This window comes from Lactuca sativa, chromosome 5, assembly GCF_002870075.4.
Source record: "Lactuca sativa cultivar Salinas chromosome 5, Lsat_Salinas_v11, whole genome shotgun sequence".
NCBI lineage: Eukaryota > Viridiplantae > Streptophyta > Magnoliopsida > Asterales > Asteraceae > Lactuca > Lactuca sativa.
Window position 1 is genome coordinate 284,855,504 of NC_056627.2, and position 25,940 is coordinate 284,881,443.

The 25,940-nt window shown below is 36.8% G+C and overlaps 1 long non-coding RNA gene and 2 pseudogenes across 1 annotated transcript; 1 reads left to right on the forward strand and 2 right to left on the reverse strand.

Annotated features, from left to right (window-relative positions):
• Positions 1–241: 241 nt before the first annotated feature.
• Positions 242–21,544, reverse strand: LOC111910170 (pleiotropic drug resistance protein 1-like; annotated as a pseudogene).
• LOC122198329 (uncharacterized) lies at positions 19,825–21,853 on the forward strand. The gene is made up of 2 exons (XR_006192928.2): positions 19,825–20,670; positions 21,479–21,853. It is a non-coding gene; the product is annotated as an uncharacterized LOC122198329 (long non-coding RNA).
• On the reverse strand, positions 21,165–25,164 carry LOC111910232 (pleiotropic drug resistance protein 1-like; annotated as a pseudogene).
• Between the last annotated feature and the right edge of the window lie 776 nt (positions 25,165–25,940).

Consider the following 25,940-nt stretch of genomic DNA (forward strand, 5'->3'; position numbering starts at 1 on the left):
CGTTGATGATTAAATATGTGTTCTATTGTAGGATTAAATTTTTTCTTTGATGTTATTCAATGTAGAAGATTTTAGAATGTTCAGTTATTACATCTTATTTGATTGTTTCTTGTTTTTCCATACTCTATGTTTGGGGCCATGGGTTCTTCGGTTTCAACCAAAGGATTTTGTCACCAGTTGTTTGTTAATATGCTCCAAACGGAGGTTTTGTTTTATCGAAACCACATTTCCCATATTTATCTTATAGAGCTTGCATCCAACCATTTGAAAGCTTGTTATTATGGTGAAAAGGGTAAAAAAGATAAGATTACAAGGATCTTAGGACTCCTACTTAGCATTTCAATACTCTCTAAATCCTTGCCCACTTTCTTGACAATGTGGAATGCTCATAATCAAACTCCCTGATAATTGGTCTACCTCTTTTGAAAATTAACGGACTTGATGCCAAAGGCAAAGACAAATGCAAATAGTAGGGTGAATCCGACATGCATACCCGCAACTACACCAAGAAAACTTCTCTCAAATCCAAAATATCTCTCCAAGTAATCTTTTACAGTTTCACCATTCTCAAGCATATCTTCAGAGTCTGCAAACTGTGAAGCAACCATACCATAGAGAGTCCAAGCAATCGGACAAGCCCAATAGTACCATCTCCACCAAATAGGTATCCTCTGTTTACAAAATGGTGAACAAGAACATATGTGTAAGTAAAGAAAAGATTGTAAATCTCAAATTTGAAGCAAAAATGTTGAGGATTAATGGAGCTTACAGGTCGTGGGATAATAAATCCAGAAAAGAGATTCCATATTCCATAAAATGAGGCAGACACAATGGCAGCAATTGTTGAGTTGGGTGTCATGGCCACAGCCATCATGCCATAAAAGGTCATGTATAGTAATGAGAGGTACATGAAAAACAAATACAAAAGAATTTGGCAAATGTCCACTGAAATCCAATCATTGCATACACTAGGACACCGTATACTAATGTTTGTACAAACACGTATGGTAGTTCCACCAGAACCTGCAAAAGGAAATGAATAGCAGGTTATCTAGTAAGCGATTCTTTCTTTTTTGCTTAATGGCTTAATAGGTTAAGCACTTAATCTGGACATCTATACATGGTTGTTTCTTTTTTACTTAATCTGGTCATAGAGAATGACCTAAAGGGCTTTTTTCCTCCCAACTCTTCTCATGTTAAACTTGATCAGTATTGTTAAAATTGATGAATATTGTGAAAATTGTTTGTTAGAATGTAAGGGTAAACAGTCATTTAGTCTCATTAAGACGGTTTATTCGTTCTAACAAAGGAACATAACTTATGTATACAACACGTTATCCACGTCATTACTTATTAAACTACTTAACCCATATAAGACGTAACTGAAAAAAGAAAAAAGAAAGCCTTAAAATACCTGTGCAAAAGCATATGATAGGGGCGAATACATTCCTGCAGCTTTTTCTCTATAAAAGACTGTCCTCTCAACAGCAACCACTGGTTGCACCGATGACGAATTTTGGGTCCCAATAAAAAGAACAGCAGCATACATCGATCCCATTGCATTAAGCAAATCTTGTTGTGATGTCCTGAATTAATTACAATCACAAGAGTAAATTAAAAAAAAATACAAAACCAAGTTCAGATGTATTCAATGCTACTGCTCTTAAATTATCTTACCTTTTGCCACCAAGATCCCAGAACATTGTCCCAAACATCAATCCGATTCCCAAGCTGAATAGAAATCTTACTGCAGTGTAAGAAGTATTTCGCCAGTATGACAGGCGTTGTTTCCATAGGCAAGCCATGCATTGTGTGAAGAAAGACTGAGAGTATTGAGTTGGGAAATAGAGATCTTTTGATCCAGAAGGTGGTGTATTCAGCTCATTAATAAGAGCTTTATTTCTCCTACCAATAAGCATATGGCATTACCAAAATCAAGAAACGTTTTAATGAAATGAAAGTATGATATTGACTAGTTGACTTACTTGTAAAGTTCAGAGTTTTTGTAGACTTGTGTGAAATCAATTCCAAGAGCCATTTCTTGTGCTGAGGCACTAACTTCTAACATCCATGTGGCGGGGTTATAACCGTCTTTGATTTTACTTATTCCTTCGATATCCTAGAATAGTCATGGTGTATCACATATTAAATAAATTTATGCAAATTGTGTTTTTTTTAAATTTAATTAAACATGTTAAGGATAATTACCTCAAAATACTTGATCAAATGGCAGGAATTGCGACCGACTGGTCCTACATATAACTCTTCTCCTCTTCGTTTGATCAAAAATAGCTGCAACCCATATATAAATTTTAGAATTCCCATTCAGTAAGTAAACTAATCATGAATTTATTAATTTTATTATCGACTTTTCGTTGCAAAAAGGAAGAGTATTGTTAGGGGCTGTTTGATAAAACTGAACCATCTAGTGCTGAATGATTCTAACGTCTTAATTAATGATTAAGAGAAGATAGGGTTCGTAAACCCTTTAGAGGTCGTTCATTCATAGGTTTTATCAAACGCGCTGAATGCTGACCGATTCAGAGGTGACCTCCATTCAGATGTTATCAATCGGTCCCAATCTATTTTTTAGATTTGATGATGATTCAACTTGTAATAGCCTTACTACTCATAGTCTGGTCCAACTGACTCAATAGCAGTTTGAACATGCATCAGTTTGGTTGAATAGAGAAGTGTATCACTTATACTTCCATCATTAAGTTAATAGTCAACATTATATTATTTTACAATATATCCTTAATTTTATTATATATACCTCATCAAAAGCTTCAAATATGTCCATGCTAGGTTGATGGATCGTGCACACAATGGTTCTACCAGTGTCCACGGTGTTCCTAATAGTTCTCATCACAATAGCAGCCGCTCTAGCATCAAGACCGGACGTTGGTTCATCCATAAATATTATAGACGGGTTAGCCACCAGCTCAACCGCTATGGTTAACCGCTTTCTCTGTTCGGTTGATAGTCCATTTACACCTGGCAACCCAACTAATGCATCTCTTAATGGATTCAGTTCCACAAGCTCCATAACTTCACCAACAAGCATCTGCACATGTTGTTTTACTATTAAGTGTAAACTACCCTTAGGGTTTTTTTTTTCGGTAAGTTATGTATATAATTAAAGTAAATTGGTTGAACGAGTATTGAGATCTGTGTGGATAATTTGCTATGGATGTAAATGACTATTTTACCTTTTTACATTCCATTTTTCTACAATATTCATCCGTTTTAACGTGAGAGGAGTTCAGAGGAAAAAAAGAAGGGAAAATAGGTAAAGAGTTAGTGTCTTAAGCTAAATAAGTCGGAATAAACAACCTTTTAGTCTTTTAGTAAAAATCATCAATATATTACTTACCTTTCTGGTTTCAGAATCAACATCTGCTGGCAGCCTTAGCCAAGCAGAGTAAATCAAGGACTCATGCACTGTGACATGAGGTGAGTGGATGTCATTTTGTTCACAGTATCCTGAAATTCGAGCGAAAGTTTCCTGCTTCTTTGGGTACCCTGAAATGACAATATTACCCTCCATATATCCACCTGTTTTCCTTCCTGCCAGCACATCCATCAAAGTAGTTTTACCAGCACCACTAACACCCATTAATGCTGTAAGAACACCCGGCCTGAACACCCCACTCACGCCCTTTAATAGCATCAATCGATCCTCAATCACTCCTTCATCTTTCATTTCCTTTAATGCCAAAAGCTCATTAGTTTGAATCAAATATGAGAAATAACTTTGATTAATATTAGGAGGTAGGAACTAAAACAAGTTTATAACAAGTGTGTTTATAACCACCTGGGGCATATCAACTGAGTATTTAACATCATCGAAGGTGATACAATGTGGTTCAAATGGAAGAATCATTCCCTTTTTCTTGCTCATGGAATGTAACTCAACAGCTGAAGGATTTTGGGCTTCGTTTTCATCTAATATAATAATTTGATGTTTCTCCAAAGCTGCATGTGTGTTCCTATTATGTTAATTCTCTATGAATTAATTCATAAATAAGAACAAGGATGGATACATACGATTGAGAAAAGTGAGGGCTAGCGTGTAGGTAAAGTTGAATAGGAACACATATCCAATCAAAGCTGCTACTGCAATCCAATACCAATATGCATATGGGAAGAAACCTCTAGATGTTATAATCCTCACTCCTAGGGACTCTGTTGAGTTAGGCAACACCTGCAGTTAATGTTACAAACGGTTAGCTTGAATGAATACTAGATACTCTATAGCACATAAGATCTATAGAAACTTGATTGTTTTACTTTAATGACTTACTCGGTTCCAACTATGCCCAATAAACTCATTGACTACAATCCCATTCATCGCATACATCATCGGTGATGACCAATATCCCCAAATCCACCAACTCTTGATATCATCTATAATATTGAAAAAAAAACACATTTCTTAATCAATAGTCTGATGGAAGATTTTCTTTTAAGAGTATGTTTGGTGGGATGGAGTGAAATTGCAAAAGAATCGAAGAAAATGGAATGGAATGACTTAAGGTATTAAAATGGATCATTATATCCCATTATCCCGTTTGGTTGGCTTGAATGAACGAATGACTCATTCAAGCATAATTATAATGTATTCATCCATCCCACAAAGGAATGGAAAAATTAACACCTCCTCCCCCATAACATGCAATCCAATACCAATATGCATATGGGAAGAAACCTCTAGATATTATTATTATTATTATTATTATTATTATTATTATTATTATTATTCGTCTTTAAACTTTTTTTTATCGCTTTTTTACATATTTAAGACACGAACAATTAAAAATCATACTAATAATAATATTTATAAACATAATGATAATATATATTAATGGTAACGAATGTGTTTAATAAACAAACGATTAAACGAAAAAAAAACGTTTAACATATTAATAAGATGAAATAATCTACGTTTAATGTATAAATAATGATAATAAGGGGAAATATGTACACTTGTATGTGTATGTATGTATGTGTATGTACGTTTATGTATATGTGCGTACACGTGTGTGTATATATATATATATATATATATATATATGTATATGTATATGTGTGTGTGTATTTCCAAGGGTATGTGTATGTGTATGTATTTAAATGTGTGTGTAAGTATATATATATATATATATATATATGTGTGTGTGTGTGTGTGTGTGTGTATTTGGATGTGTATGTTTATGTGTATTTTGTGTGTATGTGTCTATATGTATGTGTATAAAAAACCACAAGTATTAATAGAAATTACAATGTCAAACCATGAAATGAGTAATGGACCTGAATGTGCACATGCATTTATGAACAATATTAATAGCTACAAATTGGTGAAAGTATTCCGTAGGAAACTAGTCAACTTTAGTCAAACTTGCCTCCCGTCAGTAATCCGTAGGCATTCCGTAGCATTTCGTATTCGTAGCTAATCTGTACGTATTACACCTACAGAATAGTACCGTAGTAAATCCGTAGGAAATCTGTAGGTATAAATTTCCCACGGGCATTTATGCTACATGTCATTTTCTATAGTAAATCCGTAGGTATTGCCTTATACCTACTGAATACCTACAGATTGTACCGTAGCTATTACCCTAGTTTTCTAGTAGTGTGGGATCGGGTCTACTAGAGGCATAACTAGAAGGTAGGGGTTGTTTAGTAATTTATGATTATTCTATTATCTTTATTATTTAGTATTTATCTAGTTGATTCTAGCTTCCTTATGCAGTATAAGTTTCCTTCTACGAGCATAGTTTCCTTTCGTCAATTTTGGAGGGTCAATAAATAGGGTTAGGGCCAGCTCTAAGAAGTTTTAAAAAGCTTTGAGTCATTTTCTTTTGGTTGGAGATTCTCTGAGCCTCGAATATTAGGCACCTATCATTTGTTTTTAAGCATTAAATTATAAATAATCGAGTTTATCAATTTGGTTCTATTAAATTGGTATCAGAACAATGATTTTAACATCAACATTATTCACCAAAATCACTATTCACTCTATTGTTCATCAGATAATTATCCACAATACTGTTCTCTGGAATCACTGTTCACAATACTGTTCATTGGAATTCCTGTTCATACTACTGTTCACGTGTTTCTGCCCTAGTTGTTCATCAAAATATATGTTTACATGTTTCTGTCCTAGCTGTTCACGTGTTTTGTTCATCAAAATATATGTTCACGAATATTGTTCATCGAAATCATTGTTCACGTGTTTCTGTCCTAGCTATGGCACCGAAGGTGGATTCAAGCACCGTAATTAAGCCGACCGATCTGGTGGCAATTTTGGAGTAGCTTCAGACACAGTTAACTGATCATTTTGAGAAAAAGTGCAAGAGTTAGCTACTATAAGACCGGAATCAGAAAAATGACAGGAGATCGCAAATCAATACCATGTGGAATTAATAGCACTTTTGTTGAAATTGTCGCAACCAGCCCCAACGCTAGCACCACCAATAGTCAGTCACACACTATGGGTATTGGAAGGCCATGCTAGAACCCTTTCTCCTCTCCAACAATTTGTTTGGCTATGTCGATAGTACGATACCATGCCTGGAGCCCAAAGTCGGCACATGAGAGACAATCAGTGGGGTAGGCGGGTAGAGGCAAGAGTGGGCCTTGGCCCACCCTACAACTTTTATGATTACATATATATATATATATATATATATATATATATATATATATATATATATATATTTCAGTTAAATATGTAACGCCTGTGTTTCTGGGCTTGTCATTAATGTTGATATAATAGTCTAGGTTAACCTTTGTAACCCGTTTTGAAATAATAGAAATGTATTATTTGAGTATTATGTGTTTTGTGCTTAATTGTGTGTCTTAATTTATTTAAGAATAAAAAAAAGCATCAAAATGAAATGCTAGATAAAGCCGATATCTATGGATAAGGTTGTAGTAGTTGAAAGAAGGATTCCAGATATATAAAGAATACCGAAATCCGAGTTATAAAGAAGAAGTTATGACCTGTCGAAGTTTCGCGACAGAACCGACAACGCTGAATGACGTAAAAAGTGAAATTTACGTTAGATAGATATTTAGCCTTAGCGGTCCAAACGAAAGTCGTAGAGTTCGTTAAACCGAGAGCGTGCATAAAAAGATTGTCCAAATCTGATTTCGTATGAGGAAGTTATGATTTTTCTAAGTTTCAGCTTAGCAGATGCAGCCCGAATACTCGATTCGAGATTGAGTGATTGTTGGTCGAAACAATCTAAACGAGAATTGAAGATCTCGTTGATAGTAATGCATTGGTGAAAAGACAGACGAAAACGGACGTCAGATCAGGAAGTTATGAAATTATAACGGAGTTTTTCCTGTCCCGGTCTACTAAAAATAAATAATAAAAATAAATTCAAAATTAGTCGACGGAGTCTAAACGAAAGTTGAAGAGCGTAGTCTCACCTACGCGTGGATATAAAGAATGTCGAAAACGGAGTTCGTATGAGGAAGATATGAATTTCCGAAGTTTTTAAATGATTAATATTTATTGATTAATCTTTAATTCGGATGTATATCCGAAGGAGTCACCAATCTGATCCGAACTATGCCCAACATAGTTGAGTACGCCCAATGTACCCCGATGCAGGCACCACCTCGCACTCAAAAGCTCCGATGACGCATGCAGTGACGTTTCGCACTACACCCCGCGTAGAGCATTACGCCGAGCGTAATGCGAGGCTTCAACATCTATAAAAGGCATGCGAGGGCAGCCAGCTTCTTTTGCCAAATTCTCTTCTCTCTCCCGTTTTGCATCGTTTTGCGTGTAGATTATATCCCGAAGCCCCGATATCATTCCCGAGCCCCGAAGCAAGCCCCGAAGCCCCGAAGATCCCGAGAAGTGCAATTCCCGAGCCGAATAAACAGATGAGAGGCCTCGATGTTATTGTTGTTGATCTAGTTATTCAACGGAGTAAGGATAACGACCACAGACTCTTTCTAGACAGTCCTGTGGAACGCTAGCAGGTTCATAACCTGTAGGTGTTATGAACAATGTGTTCACCGGTGTACTCTATCTCCCTCATGGTTGCCTTTAGGACATCTAGTGTTGAGGAAACCCCTTTGCAGTAATGTTCGTCCCGATGAAAATCCTAGATTAGGTCCTTTGAGATAGATGTTGTTTTAGGGACATAAAGTGAGGATAACGGGAATGGGTAATCGGGTTATTCTTTGTTGGTGAAATTAAATATAATTATTCATTGTGGGTTGAAAACCCTATATGCTCACCAGGCTCCCAAGCCTGACCCACTCAGTTTTGCTATATTACAGGTAGTGGCGCGAGAGCATAAGTTGGATGACTTATCAAGATATTTTGATATTAGACCAGTTGTTATATGTAACTATTGTATGGTCTATCTTTTGTTGTTTATGATTTTGGTCTGTTTATCGGAACATGACATCCCAAATATTGTTATATAATGAAAACACATCTCTTGATGAAATGCTTTGATAAACTTTATTTTATCATATTTTGTTTTGGGAACAAATTCCGCAACTCTTTTAATCAAAGGATTACTCTGAAATTGTTTTGAAAGCATAAATTAAACCGGTCTTTTCTGGCCGTGATTTTAGGGATGTCACAGTTGGTATCAGAGTATTAGTTTAAGCGAACTAGAAATTTATAGGATTTCTAAACTTAAACTTATAATGCTAAGTGGAGATTGTGAGATGTGTGTCTGTTATATTATAGACACGAGCACTAATTTATTTTAGGAAGATGCCTAAAATGCTTTTATGTGCTAAATGTTATATGTTGCCATATATGATATTATTTGTTCGGATCTACGGTTTGTTGCCAACCAGATCTGGAAACCTTATGTGTGTAGGATTCTAAGCGTATGACGACGGTATTAGAACTAGCATGTAAACGTTTCGGGGTGATAAGGATGATTTGAATATCTATCGTGAATGGGGATCTAATTTCACCTTATTCGGTGTATAGATCAAAAATGGTGAGAACGAGGAGTGGAGTGGGAAATGCTGATGAAAACAGGAATCAACCAACTGTAATTGAACAAGTAGCTGTTGTAGCAGCAGCACCAGAACCGATAACAATGGCTGGGATGCAAGCCATGGTTCGGGCTATGTTAGCTGAACAAAGGGAAGAAATGCAACAGATGTTACATGAAAATAGGGACGAACCAATCATACCTATTGAGGAACCAGAACTGATTCACGAACAATTGGAGGAAGGAAACAATAGTCGCATTATGAGTCAAGTTGGGACTCAAGGAGAACGAAGGAAGGACCTGGAAAGGAGAAACAACAAGGATGGGCGAATGTACAAGAATTTCTTGGGCGCCAAGCCGCCAAGTCTTTCTGGAAGCCCAAATCCTATTGAGATTATGGATTGGATCCCAGAAATGGAGATGGTATTTGAAAGTTGCGACTGTAGCAACAAACAGAAGATTGTCTTTGCAGTTAGAAAACTAAAGACTGGAGTCTTGAGTTGGTGGAAGTTGTTGGCGGATACTATGCCACGAGGAGAAGCCCTTAAAATGTCATGAGAGGAGTTCTCGGAACAACCAAGGGTGCAGTACTGTTCAGAGATAGATCTGATTGATCTGAACAATGAGTTCCAAAACTTGAAGAAGGGGAGAATGAGCATAGACGACTATGCTACTGCATTTACTGAGAAAATGAAGTTATTTCTGTACCTAGTGCCAACGGAACTCTCCAAGATTGAGAGGTTCGCTAATGGACTGCCTGCCGACTTTGGCCTAACAGCAAGGTTTTGAAAACTGGACCGGACATCGAACCGGCCCTCTTACCGGTTCGATGGTTCAACTGGTCCAACCAGTCGGACCGGTCCCAAAAACCGGAAAAACCATATATATATATATATATATATATATATATATATATATATATATATATATATATATATATATATATATATGTGTGTGTGTGTGTGTGTGTGTGTTTTATATATGTATATTAAATATAGGTACTGCATTTATGTTTTATATATGTTTATTAAATATATGTAATATGTAATGCATAATATATAAAATATGTAGTTGTGAAAAAAAAATATAGTTTAAATGAGTAAATATATCATATATGTATTATTACGTGTGTGTTGTGAAAAAGTAGATAAGTAAATATATTTAATATGTGTAACTATAAGTGAAGTAGAAGTGTAAAGAAATAGTGTCAAAGTGAATTTGAGGTATCCCACATTGACCCGTGAGAAAACATTAGAAGGCAAAATGAATTTATAAAATGGGGAGCACATCAGCGCTTGAAAGAACAAACTAGAGAATCATTTCAACCGGTTTGCTCCTTTGAGTGGGAAATGAAAATCAAAATTTTTTAAAAAACCGGTTTTTTTCAGGTTAAACTGGGCCGGTTTTTTCCACTTCTTTGAAAACCGGCGGTTTTTTCCGGTTTGATTTACAAGCGGTTTTTTGTGTGTAAAGAACTGGAAACCTATCCGGTTCCTGGTTGAACCGGTCCGACCGGTTGGTCCTGTTCGGTTTTAAAAATAGTGCCTGACAGTCAAGATGGCAACCACTCTGAAAGCAACTGTTCGAGCAGCTAAGAATGTGGAGGCCCAGTAAAAGGAAAATGGTCTAGAAAAGATAGAGGTCGGTGAAAAGAGGATGTTCGATGGACCTTCAGGGTCCAACAAGAAAAACAAGTTCTCGAAGTCTAGTTCGAGAGGAGGAGGTGGTGACGCGGAATGGTGCGACAAATGAAAGAAGAAGCATAATGGAAAATGTGACGTAGTGGCTACATGCTTCAAATGTGGAAAGTCAGGGCATTTTGCCAACGAATGCACTCTCACTAAGAAAGTTTGCTATGGTTGTGGTGAGGAGGGACACATGTCTAGGGACAGCCCGGAAAAGAAGAAGGCAGCAAGACCCAACATTCTACCAAAGCTGAAGGCGAGAGCCTTCCAGATGACACTGGAAGCTGCTAAAGATGAAGCTGTTGTCGCTTCAGGTACCTTTCTCGTTAACGAATTGCCTGCCCAAATTTTATTTGATTCTGGAGCCAACTACTCCTTTATTTCGCATGAATTCGGTAGAAAACTTGTTTTGCCTGTCGATAGACTAGATAATGCTTTATTAGTCGAAGTTGCTAGTGGCAAGTTTGTACCTGTTAGCCATCGTATGAAAAACATCTTAATTGACTTAAATGAGAATAAGTTCCACGAGGAATTATTGCCTATCGAACTTAACGGTTTCGACATCGTGCTTGGAATGGATTGGCTTAGCGCCAATGACGCCGAGATATTGTGCAAGAAGAAGATAGTCAAAGTAAACCCGCCTGGGAAAGAGTCATTTATGGTGTATGGGGACAAACACAGAGTAAGTTCTGGGATCATTTCTCTAATGAAAACCAGAAAGTGTTTGGACAAAGGATGTACATCATATTTGGCATTTGTGATTGATGCAAAGAAGGAGAAAAAGGAGATGCAGAGCATTCCTGTCGTGTGTGATTATCCGGAAGTATTTCCCGAAGATCTTCCCGGATTACCGCCTGATAGACAAGTGGAGTTTAGAATAGACTTGTTACCAGGGACGACGCCTATAGCAAAATCACCTTATCGATTAGCACCGACGGAGATGAAGGAGCTAATGATGCAACTTCAGGAGTTATTGGACAAAGGTTTCATTAGACCTAGTTAATCACCCTGGGGAGCTCCGGTGTTATTCGTGAAGAAGAAAGATGGAAGTATGAGAATGTGCATCGATTACAGAGAGCTGAACAAGGAAACAATAAAGAATAGATATCCGTTGCTGAGGATTGATGACCTATTCGATCAACTACAAGGTTCGAGATATTTCTCGAAGATCGATCTTAGGTCAGGATATCATCAGCTGAAAGTAAGAGAGCAGGATATATAGAGAAGACTGCATTCAGAACATGATATGGACACTATGAGTTTTTGGTTATGTCGTTTGGACTAACCAATGCTCCAACATCGTTCATGAATTTAATGAATAGGGTTTGTAATCCGTTCCTTGGTAAATCTGTGATAGTGTTCATAGATGACATTCTGATTTACTCGAAAAGCCAAGAGGAGCATGGCAGACACTTGCGAGAAGTGTTAGAAGTCATGAAGAAGGAGAAGCTGTATGCTAAGTTCTCCCAATGTGATTTTTGGATTCGAGAAGTCCAATTCTTGGGTCACGTGGTCAACCAAGAAGGGATAATGGTTGATCCAACAAAGATTGAAGCTGTAATGAAGTGGGAACAACTGAAAAGTCCCACAGAGATCCGAAGCTTTTTGGGATTAGCCGGATATTATCGAAGGTTTATCCAAGGCTTTTCTTCAATCGCTAGTCCATTAACAGCTTTGACCCACAAAGGAGCTACTTATGCTTCGAGTGATAAGCATAAAGAAGCATTCGAGAAGCTAAAGAAGAAACTATGCGAGGCACCGATACTTTCTCTACCCGATGGAATTGAAGACTTCGCTGTTTATAGCGATGTGTCAGGCGTTGGGTTGGGTTGTATTCTGACCCAAAGAGAAAAGGTGATAACATATGCATCTCGACAGTTGAAAGAGCATGAAAAGAACTACCCAACTCATGATTTAGAGTTGGCAGCGGTAGTTTTCGCTCTAAAGATATGGAGGCATTACCTCTATGGCACTAAGTGCAAACTTTTCACTGATCATAAGAGTCTCCAATATCTCTTTAATCAGAAAGAATTGAATATGAGGTAGTGACGCTGGCTAGAATTACTTAAGGATTACGACTGTGAGATACTTTACCACCCCGGTAAAGCAAATGTTGTTGCTGATGCTCTCAATCGAAAAGTCAATCTTGAAAGAAAGAGGCCAAGAGCGTTGAGAATAGAAGTTGTCTCGACCATTGTGGAAAGTATAAAGAATGCTCAAGAGGAAGCTTCTGAGAAGAATGACCGAAAGGAAGAACGTTTGGGCAAAACGTTGGTGTTTGGTGTAAACAGTCATGGACTGAAGGTGTTCCAAGATTGGATTTGGATACCTAAGACAGGAGGAGTCAGAGAAATTCTGATTGAAGAATAACACAAAACCATGTACTCAATTCATCCCGGTAGCACTAAAATGTATAAGGGCCTGAAACACTACTACTGGTGGCCGACGATGAAGCTTGATGTTGCAAAGTATGTGGCCGAGTGTGTGACTTGTGCGAGAGTCAAGACACAACAACAGAAACCATACAGGAGTTTAGAACCTTTACTTGTGCCTATGGGTAAATAGGAAGACATTGCTATGGATTTTGTCACTAAACTACCCAGAACAAAGAATGGTCACGACATGATTTGGGTGGTCGTTGATCGATTCACTAAGAGTGCACATTTCATAGCAGCCAAGGAGAAATGGTATATGGATAAGCTTGTGAACTCTTACGTGAAGGAAATTGTGAGGCTTCACGGTGTTCCATTAACGATTGTGTCAGATCGTGACAGCCGTTTCACCTGATGATTTTGGAAAAGTCTACAAGAGGAATTGGGTACCAAGTTGTGTTTAAGTACAACTTACCTTCCACAAACTGATGGTCAGAGCGAACGAACGATACAACCACTTGAAGATATGCTGAGAGCATGTACTCTGGAATTCCTAGGTAATTAGGATGAACATTTACCTTTGGTAGAATTTTCCTACAATAATAGTTTCCACTCGAGCATTAAGATGACACCTTATCAAGCTTTTTACGGACATAAGTGTCGTATGCCGTCTTGTTGGCTTGAGGCTGGAGAAAAGCAGTTTATAGGACCGGAGATAGTCCATCAAACTGCTGAAAAGTTGAAAATAATTAGGGAGAGAATGTTAGCAGCTCAAGATCGTCAAAGGAGCTATGCTGACAACAAGCGAAGACCGATAACTTTTGAAGTTGGAGATTCGGTTTTGCTTAAAGTCTCGCCGTGGAAGGGACTTATAAGATTTGGTAAAAGGGGAAAATTAAGTCCAAGGTTTATTGGACCGTTTAAAGTTCTTCATAGGATTGGGAACCAAGCTTACAAGCTCGAACTACCAGAAGAACTGAAAGGAATTCATAGCACTTTCCATGTGTGTTATTTGAGGAAGTTCACGGGAGAAGTTCCCGACATGATTCCACTTTCGGAGTTGAGGATCGATGAGAACAAAAGGTTGATTGAAGAACTAGAGGCAATCGTTGACCGAAAGACTAAGAAGTTGCAACGCAAGATGGTCGAGTTAGTGCTTGTCCGATGGAAACACACGAATGGGCCGAATCTCACCTGGGAGACGGAGAGTGGCATGATGAGTCGCTACCCGCATTTGTTTGTTGAGGAGTGATTCTGGGGACAGAATTATTCTAAGGTGGAGAGAGTTGTAACGCCTGTGTTTTTGGGCTTGTCGTTAATGTTGATATAATAGTCTAGGTTAACCTTTGTAACCCATTTTGAAATAATAGAACTGTATTATTTGAGTATTATGTGTTTTGTGCTTAATTGTGTGTCTTAATTTAATTAAGAATAAAAAATAAGCGTCAAAATGAAATGCTAGATAAAGCCGATATCTATGGATAATGTTGTAGTAGTTGAAACAAGGATTCCAGATATATAAAGAATGCCGAAATCCGAGTTATAACGAAGAAGTTATGACATGTCGAAGTTTCGCGATAGAACCGGCAACACTAAATGACGTAAAAAGTGAAATTTACATTAGAGTGATATTTAGCCTTAGCGGTCTAAATGAAAGTCGTAGATTTCGTTAAACCGAGAGCATGCATAAAAATATCGTCCAAATCTGATTTCGTATGAGGAAGTTATGATTTTTCTAAGTTTCAGCTTAGCAGTATGCAGCTCGAATACTCAATTCGAGATCGAGTGATTGTTGGTTGAAACAATCTAAACGAGAATCGAAGATCTCGTTGATAGTAGTGCATTGGTGAAAAGATAGACGAAAACGGACGTCAGATGAGGAAGTTATGAAATTATAACGGAGTTTTTCCTGTCCCGATCTACTAAAAGTAAATAATAAAATTAAAGTCAAAATTAGCCGACGGAGTCTAAACGAAAGTTAAAGAGCGTAGTCTCACCTACGCGTGGATATAAAGAACGTCGAAAACGGAGTTCTTATGAGGAAGATATGAATTTCCGAATTTTTTAAATGATTAATATTTATTAATTAATCTTTAATTCGGATGTATATCCGCATGAGTCACCAATCTGATCCGAACTACGCCTAGCGTAGTTGAGTATGCCCAGCGTACCCTGATGCATGCACCGCCTCGCACTCAAGAGCTCCGATGACACATGCAATGACGTTCCGCACTACACCCCACGTAGAGCATTACGCCGAGCGTAATGCGAGGCTTCAGCCTCTATAAAAGGCATGTGAGGGCAGCCGACTTCTTTTGCCAAATTCTCTTCTCTTTCTCCCGTTTTGCATCGTTTTGCGTGCACTATATCCCGAAGCCCCGGTATCATTCCCGAGCCCCGAAGCAAGACCCAAAGCCCCAAAGATCCCGAGAAGTGCAATTCTCGAGCCGAAGCTCTGCCCGCGAGAAGCCTGGTTTTTGTGAAGATCTTCCAGATCTACCGAAGAATACTACTTCTACAAGCAGTAGTGCTGTCCGATCATCTTCTGATCAAGTGAGTGTGTAGTTACCTTCTTCTAACACATAATTACGAAGTATTTTATACGAAATACATGTCATGTGTATATTTTGGTTTTATATGTGTGAATGTATATTCACTTTCTTCTATCTCATACATATGATTTATTCTTTATGAAATACGTGTTATGTGTATGTGTCTCATCTGTTGTTTGGAATATATATTAAATGAGAATGCTATACAGGTTTTAAAGTATGTCTAAAAATATATATTTTTATCTACTAATATGTTGGGTAGAACATGGGTAGATAGTTGATGTGTGATAAACAGATGAGAGGCCTGGATGTTATTGTTGTTGATCTAGTTATTCAGCGGAGTATGGATAACGACCACAGACTCTTTCTAGACAGTCTTGTGGAACGCTAGCAGGTTCATAACCTGTAGGTGTTGTGAACAATGTGTTCACCGGTGTACTCTATCCCCCTCATGGTTGCCTTTAGGACATCTAGTGTTGAGGAAACCCCTTTGCAGTAATGTCCGTCCTGATGAAAATCCTAGATTAGGTCCCTTGAGATAGATGTTGTTTTAGGGACATAAAGTGAGGATATCGGGAATGGATAATCGGGTTATTGTTGTTTGGTGAAATTAAATATAATTATTTATTGTGGGTTGAAAACCCTATATGCTCACCAGGCTCCCAAGCCTGACCCACTCAGTTTTGTTGTATTACAGGTAATGGCGCGAGAGCATAAGTTGGATGACTTATCAAGATCTTTTGATATTAGACCAGTTGTTATATGTAACTGTTGTATGGTTTATCTTTTGTTGTTTATGCTTTTGGTCTGTTTATCGGAACATGACATCCTGAATATTGTTATATAATGAAAATGCATCTCTTGATGAAATGCTTTGATAAACTTTAATTTATCATAATTTGTTTTGGGAACAAATTCCGCAACTCTTTTAATCAAAGGATTACTCTGAAATTGTTTTAAAAGCATAAATTAAACCGGACTTTTCTGGCTGTGATTTTGAGGATGCCACAAAATAGAAGCAAATTTAGGGCATGCCCACCTGAAACTGTAAGTTTGGAGACCAAACCAACATTGTTCCTTTGGCACTTTAATTTTCCTTTTGCACTTTAATTTCTTCAGGTTCATATCTTTTTTTGTTAGTTAATTAACGAGTTGTCTACTTTATGTATTTCTTATATAATTTTTAATTGAGTTAGTTCTTATCAATTTAGTATTAAGATTTATGTTGATTTTACACTTTTATCATATATTCGTATGTATTTTATAAATTATGTCATTAATTGTTGCTATGAATTAACTAATTGAATGATTGCATTATGTGTTTTATTGATTAAATATAAGTTTGTTTTGTATAAGAATATCAAATTATGTTTGTAACTGAATTTTTCTGTGATTAGTGAATTTCGTTACGAATGGAAACAAAACAAAAAAGATTAGATTCATTTTTCATGCGTAATGTTTTATCAAGAGGTTAAAATCATGAAGAATTTTCTTTTAAAATGCATACATTGTTACATTTTGTTATCATTTGAAGTATTTTACTATTTGTTTATATTTTATAATTTATTTGGCCTACCCTAAAAAAAATCCTGACTACACAACCAGATACAATTACATCCGGTTACTCTCGTTGGATTTCTAATGATGCTCATGTCCGTACGATCATCATCTCCACCATCTCACAGGCTTCTTTCCAGCATGTTCAGGGTACTACCTCACAAGATCTCTGGCTACAATTAGAACATGTGGCTTCTGGTCAATTATGTGTTTAGTTCATTTCTACTGTTTGTTGATCAGATCACTAATGTTTTTACCAAACCTTCTCAAAGATTTCTTTTTTTATGATCCAAGCTACAGGTCATTCCCGCCCTTAGCTTGCGGGGGAATGTTAGACTAAGTTTAGGTATTGCATTGTACTTTACTTAAATAAGAGGCTACCTAATTGTATTTATCTAACCTATATATTAGGTTCATATGTGATCGTAATCTTTGAGATTTCAATAATATACTACACGGTTTGTTTCACACCGCCGCCACCACCTACAAAACCCATTACTCAAGTCTCTTTTTCCAATATCACCACTTCCACAACTATTCCACCTAAGAGCATTGGCGGTCGCTCGGCCCGACCACCAGTCACACACTTTCAACCACCTGTCTCACACTTTTAATCCCCCCGCTTTACCTCATTGCTACTGTTTCGACAAGCAAGGCTTTCGTTGCCACCTCCATCATTCACTTTGAGGTCAGGTTCAGCAATGGGAATTACAAGCTGCAAGCGAGCAATGCTTGGTTTTATGAAGACCAACCTATTTCAAGAAGCAGCAACATGGGACCGATCATGGGCAATAACAGGCCACCAATCAACCATGAACATGGGGACGAGTGGGTCCTTGGGATGGATTATCGCTTACGTAAACTAAAAATGCCATTATTTAGAAGAGAATATGCATATGGGTGGTGTACAAAGTAGAAAGATTTTTTGACATGCAAGGGTTAGCAACATCAGCAGAAAGACTAAGACTAAGGGTAACAATATTATGCCTAGAGGGGCCTATATTGGCATGGTACCAGTGCACCATTTCACAGTTGCGAGGAGTTTAAACCAAGGTTACTTGAGCGGTTCCGACCATCCCAAGAAAGCAACCTATATGAACAATTCCTTGCCATTCAACAAGATGGATCAGCTTGGGAGTATGTTGGTATGTTTGAACAGTTGGTGCATAGTTGGACAGGTGTTGGAAGGAACCTTCATTAAGGGACTCAAACCAATAGTTAGAATGATGCAATTCAATTAGCATTAGTGGTTGGTGAGAGTCGAACCAGCCCAACGGTAGAGCAAGATAATACCTTGTCGAAACTCACGTGGATACGCCCCACAACCGAGGTAGCAAGAAACCATGGTTTTTCCAATGCATTTGCAAAGAAAGAATATGGGGTAGCACCACTCAAAATATCCTTTAAAAGAACAAATTCAGAGTTTTCCGACAGAAGAGGCAAGGGTCTTTGTTTTCTTTGTGAAGGCAAATTTGCACCTAGTCATCGCTGCCTCCATAAAACCCTACAAGTCCTGCTGGTTGATGAGGAAAATGTAGACCCACAAAACGATGAGCATGTTCACTTTCCACCTTGAGGACAAGGTGGATTTTCATCGAGGTGGTATTGATATGAACCGAGTGGATAAATGGGATTAGGTCTACCAGAGGCGTAAAAAGAAGGGAGATGTTGTTTAGTAATCCATGCTGATGACAATCGTATTCCTGAAGAGTCAAAGCATTCAGATGATCCAACGGTTAATAGAGATGTTGATGATTCACATTCTACCTCAACATCTCCGATGAATGTCGAAAGCAAACATGTATCATAGGATGATCAAGTGGAGGGGGAGCGCTTGAGTTCGATATCAAATGATCTTATTCATGATTCAATTGTTGAGGGCGAGCATGATCAAAATACACATCAGTTCGAGGGGAAGCATAGACAAAGCAATGATGATGTCGAGGAGGAGCATCTTAATTTGTATCCATTTGTCGAGGAGGAACTAAATGGGTCAATTCCTAATGATTTAACTAATCAAACTAATGAATTTCATGATGTCAGTGATCATATTTCGAATGTAGGTGAAGGTTATGAAACAACTGAAATATTTGAAGATGTGCCTTTGTATTTTGATCTTGCATATCCACATGGAATTGAAACATTTTGTTTAATAAACTTTGCTTCTTTTTTCACATCTATTAAGATTTTGAGTAAATTACACGATTCGTTCCTCGCACAAGTGCCAAAAAGCACGTTTGGTCCCTACTTTCAAAAATTAACTTGGACAGTCCCTTTTTTGTTTAAATTTTGCACGTTTCATCCCTAATGTCGTCAACCAGACAAAAACACGCGTTGTTGCCCTCTTCTTTTCTTTTTATTTTCTTTGTATTTGTTTGTTATATTTAATTAATTACATATTATTTATTTAAAATATGGACCCCACCTCATGTACTCTCTCTCTCTCTCTCTCTCTCTCTCTCTCTCTCTCTCTCTCTCTCTCTCTCTCTCCTCTCTCTCTCTCTCTCTCTCTCTCTCTCTCTCTCTCTCTCCTCTCTCTCTCTCTCTCTCTCTCTCTCTCTCTCTCTCTCTCTCTCTCTCCTCTCTCTCTCTCTCTCTCTCTCTCTCTCTCTCTCTCTCTCTCTCTCTCTCTCCTCTCTCTCTCTCTCTCTCTCTCTCTCTCTCTCTCTCATCCAAACACCATTTCTGATCAATTTCTATCAATTAGAAACTACAACATCTCCAACCATTATTGGTAAGCCATCTCTGACCTACACTTTCCGGCCACTGGCCACCATCTCCGACCAACTACCACCGCTTGCGTCCACCGATACTATCACTCTTACCCTCATAACCGGAAATCTAAAAATCCATAAAACCCAAAAAATCCAGAAAAAACCCAAAAACTCTCACTATGGTTGTAGAGTTGAAACCCTAGCATGCAGAACCACAAAACCACTATCATTAAAAAGAGAGCGATAAAGATGAGGTGGTGGTCGTCGGATGTGCAGAGAGAGGAGGGATAATGAGGCGTTAAGGATACCGATCTATTGAAACTCACAATTCATAAATTTAATCAACTACTGAGATAGCAGATCTATAAGAGGGTGAGGTGCTTCATCACCAGTGGGATTGGGGCTTGGATTTCCGATGATGGTTCCAGTCTACCAGATTTTTGTTCTTCAACAGATGTGCAGAGAGAAGGGGAGATTGAGGCGTTGAGGATAGTGGTGTGCATGTGGAATGAAACAATGGTGCTCGACTGGCCGTCGTTGTCTCCTTATTTCTTACCTAATCCGGAGATTGAGCCGCCACCGCCCACCTGCCTCCCTGACGCCAGAGCTCCTCCTTGTTTGTTCTCCGGCAAGACAAACCGTCACCATACAACGTCATCAAACTCCTACCAGAGCTCCACCTACTTCTGGACACTGATGAAATCAATAATTCTTGAATTTCTGATGGGTTTTATATAGATGAAAGAAGAGAGAAAGGGGGAATAGCTGGAGCGGTGTCCTCACGTTCCAAAAGAAGTGATTGCAATGTAAGAGCCATTTCATTTTTCTAGAATTATAATTAATAAAAAAATATAGATAAATTATAAAGGAATTAAAAATAAATAAAAAATAAATAAAAATGGTAATATAGTCATTTTATATCGAGCATGGACGAAGCGGACGACTTTTAACGATATAAGGGATGATCTGAGTTAATTTCTGAAAATAGGGACTATACGCGCAATTTGACACCTGAACAAATGACGAATCACTAAGATTTTTCTGAATAAAAACACATGATAAATTTTATGAAGTTTTTTGATGTATTTTTATTCATTTGGGACTTTATTTTTCTTTTTAATGCACGTGGATTGATGTAAAACTTATGGTTATGTGTTATTTTAATGTATTTAGATTGATCTATAACTTGTTTTCATGTGTATTTTTAATGTTTGAACTTGTGGACATCAAATTCTTGATTTATGTATGTATAGGAAAATAAAAAAAAAATGAAAATTATAGAAACTGGTTTACTCGGCGGTCGAACCGGTTGAACCGAAAACCGGTCACCATACCGGTTCAATTAAAAAACCATTTTTTTAAAACATTGCCCCTAATATAAGTCTCCAATATCAGGCACCTATAATTTGTTTTTAAGCACTAAGTTTTAAGTAAACGAGTTGGTCAATTTGGTTCTATCAAAACCACAAGCACCATTTATGTAATTTTGTCAAATAAAAAAGAAACAACTACCCCTCCAACTAATTATTAATTAATTGAATACGTACTTGAAATAGTTTGAAGATGTATACGAACGAGTTTCTCTTCATAAGCAAAAATTCTCTTGAAGTGCAGGCTTTCAAGAGCTCCTTTTTGCTTATTCCATATGCTTTGGTTGTCAATGCAGCAGGATGGCTCTTGTTTTTGTCATATGGGATTGAAATCTCTTCTGCCATTCTCCTTCCTTCATGGAAGGATTCATATGCCTCAGCAAATTCTTTCGCTGTGATAAACCTGTAAGGTTGGTCTCTCTCTCTCTCTCTATCCAGTATTGCTCCTGGTCTTTCTTTGATGTTACCTACACAAACATGTGTCTGCGTGTGAGTGCGCGCTTTTACATAAGCTTTTTCGGCCAAATAACTTCATGAAAGTCTCGTGGAGCCTTTTCATTTTGCTTGTAAAAATTTACAAGCTTGATCATATATATTCATATGAGGTTTTCATGATTCATTTTATATATTTTAAATTCTTTTCTTTAATAAGAAACGTATATATACTGTTTAGTTATTTAACTTTAATTTCAGTTATTTTGATTTGAATAAAATAATAAAATGATATAAACTAAAATTGATGGGACGCGCATATAGTAGTGAAAAGTGGATATTTTGAGGTTTTTGACTTGTTGAGTTATTTATGATGTGCCACAAAAACGTTTTACTATTGTAGAGGCTCTTAGAACATACACACAATAGCAAGAGAAATTCATGTCACATCAACAATCCAAAATGCATAACATATATAGGCCCGGTATATATAATAAAGTTTCTTCGATCAATAAGCTTATTTCTGGGTCCCATTACCAAGTTATTAGTTATTGTTGGTGTATTTTATACACTAAAAGGAATAATATATATTAAAAATGATGAAAAAGCTCATGTAAGAGCTTGCAACTACACTAGCTTATTGAAAAAGCTTATGGATGAAAAAGCTACCATCATAGGAGATGAACTTTTTCAAGAGCTCTTTCACCCGAAAAGCTATTGAAAAAGCTCGTAAGTTAGTTACATCCATACTTGTTATTTCTCTTAACAAGAAGATGAAAGTCATGAAACAAATCTTGAAATCATACTTACTTCTAGCAAGAAGTCAGCGACACCTTTCCTTTGGGGACATTCAAATCCCATTGATTCAAAAAACTCTAGCACTTTTTCAGGTGGGCCCTGATACACAATCTTGGCATCCGAGAGCAATATTATGTCATCAAATAGATTATAAGTTTCGGGTGCAGGCTGTAGGAGTGAAATAACAGCAGTTCCTTCAAAAATCTGAATATATTGCCTCAAAGAATTCACAATATGAAAAGTTGTAGAACTGTCCAAACCGGTAGATATCTCATCCATAAGAAGAACCTTTGATGGGCCCACTATCATTTCACCTAAAAGTTTTGATCAAATCCATAAAACATGTATCAAATGACAATTAATCACTCAGTATGCCATTTGAAAGCTTATTTACCTGTAGTGACACGTTTTCTTTGTCCACCAGATATGCCTATGATCATTTCATCCCCTACCAAGGTATCTGCACAGATATCTAGTCCCAAGACCTAAATGAAACACAAAACATTATTGTTTTACTTTAATATTTAATTTGGTATAGTCAACAAATTTTAATGATTATTGTACCTTGAGAACATACTCGGTCACCACACTTGTCTGTTGACCTTCTGTTGCTGCTGCCTGAAGCATCATTGAACAATCACAAATTTTTTTTTTCTTTTTCAAGTAAGATTAATGGGTTTGTTTGTTTGTTTGTTTTTCTTTTCTTTTTTTTTCTTTTGACTTAATGAGCTTAATGAATTAAACACTTAATTTGGACATCTATGGTTGATTCTTCTTTTTTCCTCCCTAATCCTCTCACATTATAATTTATGAATATTGTGATTTTGTTTAATTTTTTTTTTGAAATGTAAAGGTAAAATGGTCATTTAATCTAATTCAAACAATTTATTCGGTCCAAAATACAAAAACAAACCTATGTAAACAACTCTTTATCGAGACATACATTATTACCCATGCAAGATTTAATGAAAAAAAAAAAAAAAAAAAAAAAACTGCCAGGTAACTCCTTTATTACCTTCATGTATATATCAATATCTGGGTCAGGCTTAATATTTGCATCTTTTTCTCTTCTTAACAACTCGGCCAACATTTCTGCAATTTATTTGACAAAACCTATGTCAGTAAAAATATTCACCACAAGGTAAGTAGTGAAAAACATAGAGGTTGACAGTGTAGAAATCGACAGGCTTGGATTATGCCAACTAACCATAACGTGATCCAACGCCCCGACATCTAGCAGAAAAAGCCAAGGTTTCTCTAACAGTCATTTCACCAATATGAAGATCATTTTGACTGATATAAGCAGAGGTTCTCTGAGGCACAAACTCATGCATATCATGTCCATTGTATGATACCCTTCCTGACCACTGGTTACAAACAAGAAACAATTATTATTATTATTTTTTTTCAAAAATGACATGAGAGATAGCATAATATAAATTTTCCGGAAAAGGGTATCCAAAAAAGTAAACGAGGCGTAATTTACTCTAAGCTCCTTGGAAAGCTTCCCAGCCAAGGCTAATAACAAAGTTGTTTTTCCAGAACTTGGAGGACCTAAAAGTAGTGTTATCCTATAAAAGAATAACATTAATAATTAATATTGTTCATGTTTACTAAAATGGAATGCTTAAAAATTAAAAACGTCATATTTTTTCACCTGCCAGGCTTTATAATTCCACTTAGATCTTCAAATATAGTGATATGCTTCTTCCTGTTTGGTAGTAAATGGAATATATTCAAGAACGCCTGTTGAAAATCAGCACCAAAATGAGTAGATATATAGTTGTTTGGTAAATGCAAAAAATATCATTGTGCTTTGATGTATTTATGTATTAGAGTATCCTACTTTCATTTCTCTATATTACAACATTGTACAATTCAGTTCCTTTTCTTATTACAGCATGTAAGATGTGTTGTGCATATAACTCTCCAAAAGTGTCCTTATGGATATAGAGATACGTACTCCAGTAGACACTTATTGGACTGTGTTGCAGTGATGATGTGGGACACTAACATTGCTAAAACTGTGAGATGTAGCAGGGTGCTATAATAAACAGACAATGAAAGGACATGCTATTTCTAGCAATCATTTACTGTAAAATATCATGCCTCAAGGATTTCAATGTTGAAGTTAAGGAAACTAGGCAATGATCTGCTGCCTGTAAAAATATCAGCTTCCACGGTCAAATGCTCAAATCTCACTTCAATTGTAGGCAAATCAATTCCCACCCTGAAAGTTCCCAAGAAACCCAAAAAATAATTTAAAAGAATAATAAAAAAAAAATCAAATTTTTGAACAGTTTTAATGCTCAAATTACGTGTCAAATCTGTTTCGGAGCTTCAACAAAAACTTTTCATTATCTTCTTCAGCTACTTTCACCAGTCTATCGAGCAAATGCTTCCTGTCTACTAATCCAAGATTATCAATAAAAATCTCGTCAGGTGGTCCACTAGATCTATATAGCAGGCCTTTTTTCAACCTATCAAAAGTTGGCAGCTTTTCAAGAACAGCCCATTTCAGAGCTGCTTCATCGCCGTCTTCATGTTGATTTGATTGATTGAAAACATCCAACCCACGAGTAGCCTTGTATATATCACTTCCATCCATTTTCACTCACGAACTAAAAGCAAAAACTTCACGATTTGAAATTTGGTTTCACTTGTTTTGTTAAAGCTTAAAAATGCATTAATTATGTATATCTTCTTTTAGAGGAGTAACTTTTTGTTTGTTGTGAATAGAAAGGAAAGGAGGTCTCTTTATAAAGACTCCAGATATCCAATAGACAATCGTTGGTTGAGATATTGTAGTCACAGTTATCATTCTACACATGTCTCACAGTACTGGCACCCACCACCCTCTTAGTGACGTCAATTCTTCTAGAAAAAAAACATGACTGACACTAAGCTTCATAGTGCTTGAGAATGTAGGAAATGTGTTTCTCGTTTATGCTTTTAGGAAAAAAAGAGATAATTATATGTTTTGCTATATATGAATAAAGACAATGTACTTTTCCTTTTATCTATAAATAACAATGTGCATATATGTATTTTTTTTACCAATAAGAGCAATATGAAACTTGAAACTTGTAATAAGATTCAAGTTACATACTATCATTATCCAGAAAAAAAAAAATGAAATGTATTTTGCTATTGTGGTTAAGTAAATATGAGTCCGTTGTCATTATAATTGTTAAGAAATATAAGCGAGCGTTCCATCCATAAGATTTCTTATTGCGAGAACATTTGAGAGCAAATTTGTACCATACAATTTTCAAAATTAAAATCATCAAATAATATTAATATAAATAAAAAATAAGTAAAAAATTAAAAAACACACTAATAAACACCACTCACCACCCAAAAAACACCACCCGTCACCACCACTCCCACCTACCACCCACAAAAACCACCACCCACCATCGCCACCGCCAAAGATTTCTTATGGTCCTCTGTGTGCCGACGACATGTTGTATGTA